Consider the following 11,651-nt stretch of genomic DNA (forward strand, 5'->3'; position numbering starts at 1 on the left):
CAAAAATCTAGTTTGATATATTTAATGAGTTTTAGAGCAACCGGATGCTGGAAGAAATGCCAAAGACGGTTGCATTATCGGACAAGATATCATTAAACAAATATTTTTTGAAAACAAATATCACTGAAAACCGGCAAAAGTCCAGCTGGTGAAGCACGAGAAACCATTAACCATAAACTCCACACATTCCCTTACACCGTTATGATAAATCAACCGTTTAAATATATGCTTTAGTTGATAAATGAGCAATGGTTTGGGCGGGAAAGCCATGCTGTTCGCTGCAAATGGGAAATGCACACTCACAGAAGGCGGACTTCGAAGGTTAGTGACACAAATCTCATGACCTAACCTCGGTTATTGCGATGCCGCCTAAGAATAGCTCTAAAACATTAACCATATGTTGGCTAGAAACAACCCAAGCCGAGTCGACATGTACTACACGTCAAGAAACAAAGACGCACGGTTTAAGTCTGGATACGGTTTGACGTTCGACACGCCTTAGATACGCCATGATGTATATCTGCCCGTGTGGAAGGTTGATTATTTAGGTCACGTGCGATATGGTTTCAGCTCAGTTTACGTAATATTGACATATAAAACATGACCTCCTATGTTCTGTCGATGTTAGGCAGGCAGTAGCTGCCTGAGCAATGTGGGGGTAAAGTTAGATCACAACATATGTAATTCCAATGAGAGATGGGGATATATTTCGTTACATGCCTCAGCTGAATGCAGTTTATAGGGCTTTTACTTTGCCCACAAAACACACAACAGGCTCATTCCGTGTATCTTGGATTCACTCACAACTTAAAGACACTGGACACTATTGGTAATTGTCAAAAACCAGTCTTCTCACTTGCTGCATACAATAAAAAACCTGTGACAATTTGCGCTCAATCGGTCGTCGAAGTTGCGAGATAATAATGAAGAAAAAACACCCTTGTCACACGAAGTTGTGTGCGTAAAGATGCTTGATTTCGAGACCTCAAATTCTAAATCCGAGGTCTCGAAATCAAATTCGTGGAAAAGTACCTCTTTCTCGAAAACTACTCCACTTCACAGGGAGCCGTTTCTCACAATGTTTTATACTATCAACCTCTTCCCATTATTCGTCACCAAGTAAGGTTGTACGCTAATAAATATTTTGAGTAATTACCAGTAGTGTCCACTGCCTTTAACTTGCTGGTTTTTTCTTCACCTCCTTAAACTAGCAGACCCTTCGCCCAACTGCTCCTTCCTGTACTTTAATGCCGACATTTCTTGTTTTCTTCATTCAAGATGAGAACAAATTTACGTTGAGTTAACAAAGCACGCTGTAATGGAAAGGCTGCATACAGAAGAGTCTCGCGCGCACACTGTGAAAACACTATGAAGTTGAAATCAAAGCACTTTTGATTTGCTCCGCGCTGTTGTGATACACGGTCCGGGGGAAACGACGACTTTTTTGTCGGCGTCCATCACATGGACACGTCGCACAAAACACCACTACCGCGCCTTTGATGAGATAAGAAAGGAAAAAACCTGGCTTGTTCTTGGAGTTAAATAAGGGGCGATGCCTTGGGTATTTGGATAGTTTCATCCCGGTAGGGTCGGTTTGTATGAAAGATAGAAAACATCCCCTTGTACTGCCTGTTATGTTGAAGTGTATACACCATCCTCAGACCTTTCTGTACAGGTGTGATGCCGAGACTTGATGGTATTGTGTTTGTACTATCAATGCTGAAGTAGACAATGCACCTTGGAATATGTATTCTACTGTCGATTGAAAGTGATTATTCCGATGTTATTATTGTTAGAACAGCATGGCACTGGAAAGGCACTTTTGTAAAATCATAGAGTTCAGAAACTCTCTACTAAAATTCCGCTCTTTTCTTTCCAACAGGAACAAAATGTTATTTTTTGTCCTTTGTGTCGTGAATTTTTACAAACTTACTTGTCAAACCAAAGTCGGGGCCAAATTATGATTAAAAAATATCCTATGATGGTGATTGTGAGTATTATTGTAACATTATCTGGAAAATAAATTGAGGAACTTTTCACTGTGTAGAGAAGATGATAAAGAAATTTTAGTTTCAGATATGGGAGGAAAACCTCTGGGAGGAAAACCTGACCTAAGAAAACCCACACAATCACGGTGGCGACTTCAAAGCCAATCCACACGTCAAGGCTCTGGCCTGAAGCGGGATTCGAACCGGGGTCCTAGAAAAGAAAGACGGGGAAGAAACCTCTGATCCAACCAACGAATTATAAACCATGGCAGAATTTGTCAACTTTGTATACATCTTGATTTTGTTAGCATTCCTCATTGTGCTCATTATACGAGAAAATGTTTCTTAACAATATAAACCACACCGAAATCACGCGAGGTCTTGAGAATATGACGAGGAAACAGTATGCACCAAATTAACTGTCCAACCAAAGACCAAACCATTGTGAGCCGGTACCGCGCGCATTTTCGTTTGACGAAACATCATGCTATCGGACGCATTCAGAAACTCTCTCACATTCAACTTCATTAGAGGCGGCGGCCATACCGCGAAGATGAAATGATTGTTAAAACGGAAATCGGTATTTATTAAGGGTTGATAGCACCCCACCACTCCAAATGGTGTTCGCGGGGAAATAGTAAGACACCAATGGTCCACACTCTCGCTGATAATCACAGGAATTTTAACAAGGTCGGTTACAGCATGGTGTTCACGCCGACCAGAGTGACTTCAGTCGTTAGCCGGCGGAAAGAGCCAACTCCCTAGCAAACTAGTCCCAAATGCTCAAACCGCCCTTTTGCGCTGAGCACCGCGACAAGCAGACGACGAGGAGCCCGTAAGCAAACCTCAACAGACGGGGGGCAAATAATAGGGAAGAGCCGCGTTGCTCTGAGATCCGTTGCCGCTTTCCGAAAACAATAGTGCAGGTGATGGAGGCTAGCGGTGTGAGGCCTCTCAAAGACGGCCTTCTTCAACTGAGGGGATTCACGCCTGGGTTCGGTGGCTTCCGCTGTCTACGAGAATCCAGTCAGTGTCGCTAATTGATAACAACTTGCTCCGTTACATTTAGATCACACCTTGGAGACAGTGAATGTGACTTGTGTCCCTCACTGCAAGCTGTCCGGACCACTCATGCTGCGCTCGAACACAACTGTCTTTTCTAGCAGATTTGTTGTGTTCTTGTCAGCGAATGTTTTTTAAAAGATGGCGTGCTTAAAAAGCCTGACAAATAAAATAGAACAAACCATGGTATCACAATGTTTCACCCATGGTAGTTATGTTTAGAAGTGATTTTTGATATTCTTGTCAAACCGTTCCACTTGCCGTGCAAAATAAAATATTCCCATTAAAATTGTATAGAGACTGAGGGAGTCTTCATGTTTGATGTCATATTCCGTGGTTATGTAAGCTTTTATGCAAGTTGAATCACGTAAGATAATTTAATTACTTCAGTGCGGTTATTATCCTCACACAAGTGCCGCGTCCCGGTGACGAACTCCCCCCACCCCCCTCTTCCAACCATCGCCATACATCCCCTTTAAAGCAAACACACAATTGTCAAATGCAGCTGTCGTAGATATGAAACACGTGATCATACGTCACCTTTGAATATATTATGTAAATGAGTTATCAGCCCTGAAGTCATCCTAACACAGAGTGCTGGTATGAAGTGTTGAATCAACAAACTATCAATGACAGTAATAAAACAAAATGAGGGTATTGGTTTTAAAGATGAAAACACATGGTGTCTGCTTCTCGTGGTTTGGTTCTCAACTATGGTTTGGTTTTCGACTATGTTAGATAGAAGTCACAAGGTCAGATCACTAGAAACACTAACTGCAATATTATTCTTCATTGTTTTCAATGTTAACTCGTTCAAGTTCTTTTATGTTGTTGACCATGGTGTAAAAGCAAAGTAGGGGAAGGGGGGGGGGCCTGAGACTTGAACTTGTAGTCTTTTTCCATCCAATGAGTTAAATTGTATTGGTAATTGAGAGTTAGATACTGATATAGCAGTTTGTAAAAATGGCAACTGGAAATAAATTGTTCAACAGTAAAAAGTTATTATTTAGGCGGCTGGGTGAGTATGGTTACGACTCGAGCTCAATCTGTTTACGCTGTGCGAGTGACTTTTTGTTGCATGTAATAAGTTTGATAGCAGACTGGACTGGTAACAGCCCCAGAATGCGTCTTTAGTTATAATCGTGAAGGTGTGATAATAGATCTTTGTTTCCAATTCCCCCACTTGTCAGAACCAATACCATTTAGTCCATCACTCCCCGGGTTGTATTGAATCTTTGCAGTCCAATGACATGCCCTCACCCCCGCCGTGTTGGAGACACTTACCGGTAGGGGTGAGTACCGACCGACAACCCCGGCAATATGACGGCTAGAAACACGCTCGTGAACAGGGCCAAAGACCGCTGTGTTCATTCATCCAAACAATTATCATAAAAAAACCTCAAAAATCCATGCTCGTTTTTCTTGATGAAAAGGCTTTACATATAAACGAGATATACTGAGAGGGTGACAATAGGAGGGGCCGCCAACCCTATAAACCAACAACTTCCAAATAATAACACAAAAGCTGGATAATTTGGAGAAGGCCGGACGGCCTCTCTGATTTTCCCAAGTAATTGCGGCTCTCATTTTCAGCTTGAACAAACCCGTCCCAAAAGTATGGGAGAAAGATGTCAGTCTAGGTAGGGGTGCCAGTTCCATTGGAACCGTTAGTTCCTTGTCATTGACTTTTCGCCCTGTACCAGCACATGAACTTTTTTTTCCTTTCTTGTATTTTGTCTTCAATGAAACACTGTTGGTTTTGTGTATTAACTGTGGGTGGAATGACACGGAGTAACCCCATACACTGGTTGCGACATAAGTATAGCGTTACAATGCCTGCCTTTATACCTTATGATGTAAATGAGTACAGCACCACAGAATTGCATTCAAAGTAGCGTCCGATTCCCCACGGGTGGGGATTCTATTCCCCAGGGGGTGGGGATTCCATTCGACCCGGTTCTGTCCACCGTTACGTTGAATGTTTAATTATCATATATACAATTTCTTACAAACCAAGATTATGTTTTATTGCAAAAGCAAAAAAAAATGGACGCTTTTCAATGAACAAGGTGACGTGACGTCATAAAAATAGACACTAAAAACGGCACCCCTTATTTGGATGTGTATAATTTTAAGTTTCACAAAATTTTCGCGCCAAATATTCTGACACTGACGGTCATGTCGTACTGTCGCCTCGAATAGTAAACTGCACAGTAGTCACATGGCAACACTTGAAGTACTTGCAACTCCGTCTGACAAAACATTTTCTCTCAAATTTTTAATATAAATGAAAATTCCGAAAATTGCGAAGTTTTTAAGTCGGGGCAAGAACACCGATTAAAGCCGCATTTGAAGAAGCAATTGATGAAGTTTTTTAAACTGAAAATGTAAAAAGGGTGCTCACCTTTTAGTGAGCAGAGTGTTAGCAGTTTAAAGTAACACGGTGCCTAGGATAGGCCAAGATGGTCTTTGAAAATCATTTGAAACCGTTCGTTATAAAATGCATATGGTTTAGATAGATGATTTAAATGTAGAATATAACGTTCGGCAATTTTGTGGAGTCAAAAGTTTGACTCCACAAAATGGCCGACCGTGGTAGTTCGCAAAGTAAAAGGAAAACCGTGCGATTTGGAGGCATGTTTGTGTGGATCACTATATTCTACTTGTAAAACATCTTTCTAGCCACATCGATTTCATAACGAATGGTTTCAAACGCTTATCATGGACCAATTCGACCGATCCAAGGCAACGTGTCCGGTTTGATTCGGTGGAGCGGTCAAGTGAACTTGGGCTCTTGTGTTTCTGTTTAGCAGAGTGTGGGTTCGAGTATTGGTCTTGACTGTGTCCTTAATTTAATCATAACACTTAAACCATTTTGCTTCAAAACGAGAAGTAAAGAACCTAAAATAAAATAAAAATGACTAAATCATCTGATAATAGTATTTGTCTTTCTCTGTCAAGTTTCCCTTTTGGTTTTCTTATTAGTTTCTTGTTTTCTCTCTCTTGAGGGGGGGGGGGAGGGGGTAGGCCCGAGAAGGCTACATACTCCCGTAACTCACACTATCCCAACAATAAAGTATCATAAACGTTCGTAATTAAAGCAACACCAGTGCATGGTATAAGAAATCAATAGTAGAAGGCTGCATGTCATGGAGGCTGGCTGTTTATTTAACACCATCTGGGTGTATAGTGGCCGGGTATCCTTACTAGCATTGAGGTGTGGCCGTACGCCCAGCGATTGCTAGCCAGTCCGCCCTTCCGTACACATGATACGGGCTGGCGTTACTGGGGGATACCGTAGACTTCGTCGCTCGTGCGGGGGCAGGGCATTCGGAGACGAGAGAATAAAATGAACCTTGGTGTTGACAATTTTGTTGTTTAAAATAGTCTCGACTTGTGGTGTGATGTTTGATTGTATGTTTGGTGTTATTTTCTTGTTTTACTCATGATTTAGTTAACTATGCGGTATGCCCCATTGTAGAAAGCCGTTATGTGAAACTTTATGTTAGTGATGTGTTCATTTAGTGTGTTCATGATGTGTGCATGATGTGTTCATGTAATAGTCAATCTTTTCCTAGCAGATGTGAACTGCTATAGATGATTCGTTTCGGAATGGCAACTTATTAAAGCTCAGGTTCTATTGGCAGTCACAGTCTGCCAACTTTATAATTGTTTCCGATTAAAATAAACAAAACCTTCAAATTGTTCCTAGTCTAATATTTGCTCTGTTTTCATTGCGGGGGATCATTGATAAGCGATTTCCCTCAGTACCAACATCGTGTACACCGACTAGCCTCTTCACAAGATGTTATTCGGCATCACTTGACTACACTTGTACACATTGGTGTATTCAGATGGCATAAGGTGATAGAGTCAGCCCCTTCAGCGCTTGGATGACGGCTAGCTCCTCAAGCGAAAGTCCAATCTTTCTTCTTCTTTTTTCCTTCCTCTTCTTCTCCGACTGAGCAACCGACCGAGCGAGCGAACGGGACAACGAGCTAGCGGTCATGGACCCCGCTAGGCTACCCTTACGTCCCTGCTCCCATGCGGTCATTGTCATTCAAGAAAAGAAAAAACGTACCCGTGTGCACTTGGCCCGATTCAGTTATACAAAAAAAAAACCTCCCCAATCATATCGCCCGGGCTGCTGGCTTGGATTCAGTCACCCTGTCTATTCCGTATACCCCCGAGCTATTCTGATTGTACACCTCCAACGTTATAGGATATTATTTTCCCCTACCCCCCCCCCCTTCTCTCAGTGCCCCCCCCCCTTCATTTCTGATTCGTTTTTAGTACGCTACTCGGGTTTTAGATTGTAGGACCGCACGCTATTTACGCAATCGCTCGCTGGACTATGGGTGTAGAGCAATTGTGGATCGCTTTCACAGCGTGCATTACTTGGCTGGCCTGACTTAATGGCCACAGAGGCAAGGCCGGGTTCGTCCCACGAACGGATCCCTGATCATCACGGCCAGCAACGAAATTATCTATCCACGGTGAAAGATGGCAACAATTAATGGAACGGAGGGCTCAGAACTGTCCCCTGTAGTCACACTCAATCTTCACAATCGAGAAGAGATATTTGAGAAACAAAGAAAGAATGGAGGGTAATCCAGTCCTAAGTTTGTGCAATTTAGTTTCTTGCAAATACTGCCAAAGCAATAAGTGTCAATCCAAAGAGCGGCACAATCAACTTTCACCGCAAAAAAACCCCAGCTCAATTTAATAAAGAAGTCATCAAGGTGAAGTAATACAAATATAAAATAGAATAAAGTAAAACATTGAAACAGAACATGAAATGACATGCGAGCAAACAATGTGCATAGATCCTGCTGGATTAGCCATTCTACTGATACAATAATCAAATCACAAAGTCAAGACCATCATTAATAAACGTATAATCAACTCATCATTAAAGATATTGCATCACGTCATGTTTTGTTCAAACCAAAGCAAACAATCACACAAAGCTTCTTCTTCGTGACTGCCTCGACCTTTTTGCGCGATCAATGGCTAACTGAACTATGGGCGCTGGTCGTGACGGCAGGACACCAGTCTTTTTCTGTGACAAGACAATACGATCCCAGGTCTCAGGGTACTAGACAATGTAGCGTTTGTAAAGGCCCTTTTCGAAACGACTGGATTTGGCTTGAATTCGGCTCTGGCTAGCTTGGCCCCGCGGTTGTTTTGACAATTGCGCGTGCTTCGCGTATACGCGCCCGGGGTTTCAGACGAGACGGAGCCTGAAGCCGAATCCAAAGCAAAAAAAGGCCACAGACTCCCTGGTTGTATATCCATAAGCAAGTCGTACTTTAGTCTGGTGCTCGTATTGACTATTTGGTACTCATCCAACTACTTATCAAACAATGCACAAAAACGACTGGTTGGCGCAACTCTTTATACATTACATAATAACATGTTATTTTCAATCGTCATTTTCAATTTTACAATAAAGAGTCGCACATTTTGTGCACTTCATAAATTCGCCCAGTTATAACAATTTAAACGAACGTGAAATAGGAATAATTTGAAATACCCGGGTTTTTTGCATCTGGCAGACCGCCTCCTATCAAACCGCCAGTAATAGGGTAACGCCCTGTTTAGGTCAGTACTCTGTATACTGAACTGAACAATCAGTGTTGTCGTGCCACAAAAAGACCATGACTTCGATGCTAAGCAGGCAAGGGAGGGGGAAAGGGGGCAGTCCGACGAGGAGAAAACCAACCCCGGCTGGCGCCTGCTACGCCCCGGGCCTCTAGGTCTGCCATACCAGACGACTAGGCTTCAGGTATTGGATTCTTCTATTTGGTGATTAAGTGGCGCCTTTGGTGACGTGGAAAGGAATAATAAGAAGGGGGAAGAAAGCTAAAATTACATTCGCCGATGACCTTGGCCGTGAATGCAAACCTCATCTAAGAAGTACAGGAAAGTGTATACCTCGCTTAGGTCAAAGGTCAAACACGTGTGATTTAAGATAGATCTTAAACGAAAAGCTGAAATTCAAGAAAACGTTGATTACGTTAAATTAATGTAGACATTAATTTTGTCTCACAACACTTCTATCTTTCTTTACTATTATTAACAACATTAAAAGTCCCTTCCCCTCTTTACAAAGCCATCAAACTGTCAAACGAAACCGAAGTTTACCTCATACCGATTTAGCCTCTCATTTGGTAAAACTTTACAACCTTGCTACAGTTTAGCAAGGGACCCTTGCTAAATTGCTCTTGTGAGAAAGGGGCTTTATGTTCCGTGACTATTATTGATCACATTAAAGGTCCCTGTTCCCCTCTTCACACTGCCATCGAACTGATGAACAAAACAGAAGTTTATGTTACCTAGAGCAAAAAGGGGAAATTATTCTACTTATTTTGTCATTAATCCGATCCCATGATGGGCAAATTGCTGCCATTGGTTTGCAACAATACCATACAACCAAAACAAAGCAAACCTTAACTCAAAGGTGGAACTCAGCGCCCATGCCTTTAATGTTCAAGTATTAAATCGCTTACATTCAGAACGCAGTTTTTAATTAAACATAAATCGGAAATTGAATTTGGAAACTTAAAGCAGTTCATTGCAATAGTCAAACACAGAGGCAAACCCAGGCCAAACGCCCCCCCCCTTTCCCTTGGCGCGCATTTTGCCATCAATAGTTGAAAACAATAACCCAAATGACCCACGTCTGCCCTGTCTAGAGAAAAACAAATATCATTGCTTAACAGAATGGTAAAACTCAACAAAACATTGAATAAGTTCCATTCGTACCAAGTTATCGACCGACACTTCGGAGGCCATCTCAGATTTTGTCATCAACTTCCAAGCGGAGGTTTTGGTCTCCCCCCCCCCTTTCCACCCCATTCATTACGCTATCATCGATTGGTTTGGCGGTGTATGACCATCGAAGCCACAAGCTTCCCCTCTCCCCCAATTGCCTTCACAAACGGTATTTTGTCTGTGTAAATTGGCAATGGTCCCCCAACAGAAGGCATGAGGGACCATTGTGGTTTGCCTTGTTTAGGAGGGGTGCTTGTAGTATTTCGACACTTCTGTATTCATTGTAACGCCCTCCTGATATCGACCTGAGCTAGGCTAGCACAATGACATGTACTGGAGTAAACTCATCCGGCAGACGGATTTTGGTCAGAGTACAACAACCCGGAGTGGTTTTGTTGAAGTGATATCGGGTGTAACCTTTTGGTAACTAACTAAACAGTGGAAGATACTGATAATGAAATGCAGAATGCAAACTTTACGCCACAAACACATCGCTTGAGTGATATAATTGATGGGTAAGGTATGAATAATTGTTGCCCAATGGTTCGAAACATTCGACCTCAATGCAAACCAAATAGTTGCGAGGTATTGTACTAACAAATCACAAAGAAACACTGTTATATTAATATTTGAGTACACACGACAATAAACAGAATCATTGCAATGGCGATAAATATATCTGTCGGTGTGATAAGATAATCATTCATTGTCTTCTCTCAATTTTGGTTTCTAAATACCGTTTTTTTTTTGAGAGTCATTGGCTTTATAACCAGATAAATGAAATGAAACAAATAACTATTAATAGCTAACTATAGGATATCATAAATGACAATAATGACTGTATCAACGACACTTCGGATGACACTGACAATAATGACCACGATGTCTACGACGACAGCAAATAATGACAACGACACTATCGGCGACTCGATGACAGGTACGATCAAAATAAATGTAGAGGAGCAGGGAAACACGAGGGGTGATGATGATGGGGGAAACAAAGACGTACCAAAGAAGGAAACGAGAAGAAAAGAAGATGAAGAACAAAATCAAAATTAAAATCGAATTCATTAATTGGAAAAAGGGACAGATTTAAAGCTCTAATTCAAGCGAAGATAAAAAATTATACACATTTGTAAAAAGGCTGAAAATACACTCACCGGAAATAAAGCTTGATTTTTCTCTGTAGTCGGTCAGCGTTTAGTATAAAATAAGGCCAGTTATTGTCACTTTTTGTCCGCTTTGGTATGAGTCTCTTGTTTACCATGTGCACATCATTTTTATCCGAGTGTGTATGTAGAGCGTTGGTTTAAAAGTAAGACATTTTTACTGTTTTATCAGCAAACGACGATTACGGATTAAACTTGAGGATTTGCAAGTCCCGCTTGAAGATGCTGCTGGATAAAGGAGGATGCCTTGAGATGCACTCCTCGTCCGCGTACCACTTGATGTGATATGAGGAGTTGCTAACACTGAACGCCATTCGAGCTAATCATGCCATCATATCCCCGACGGTGTCTGCTAGTGCGTACGGCGTATAGAGGGCTGAATCCACTCTCTAACTGTTCCAGTCACGGGTTTTTTATTCTACGCCCGTGCCGTCTATGCCCCATTCAAACTAAAGCCAGATTCTTGCGCCTGACTGCCTCGTCTCTGGCCCTACTCTGACTTTTTCCTCTTCCTCTTTCTTTCTTTAACACACACAAAGCGCATGCAGATGATACCGAGATGTCTTGCCCCACTGTCGTCCCATAAGACTTGTAGACCGGGAGCCTGATGCGGGAGGGATCCCGTGTGGGATCCCGTAAGGGAGGGGCCTGTTTA

The 11,651-nt window shown here is 42.1% G+C and overlaps 1 protein-coding gene across 1 annotated transcript in view; it reads right to left on the reverse strand.

The window, feature by feature from the left end:
* LOC117291962 (transcription factor Sp9-like) overlaps positions 1-11,339 on the reverse strand; it is a 28,815-nt gene extending 17,476 nt beyond the window's left edge. The window contains exon 1 of the mRNA XM_033773988.1: positions 10,988-11,339. The gene's annotated coding sequence lies outside the window, so the exon portion shown is untranslated. The remainder of the gene's footprint in view (positions 1-10,987) is intronic.
* Between the last annotated feature and the right edge of the window lie 312 nt (positions 11,340-11,651).

Source organism: Asterias rubens, chromosome 6 (genome assembly GCF_902459465.1).
Source record: "Asterias rubens chromosome 6, eAstRub1.3, whole genome shotgun sequence".
Taxonomy (NCBI): domain Eukaryota; kingdom Metazoa; phylum Echinodermata; class Asteroidea; order Forcipulatida; family Asteriidae; genus Asterias; species Asterias rubens.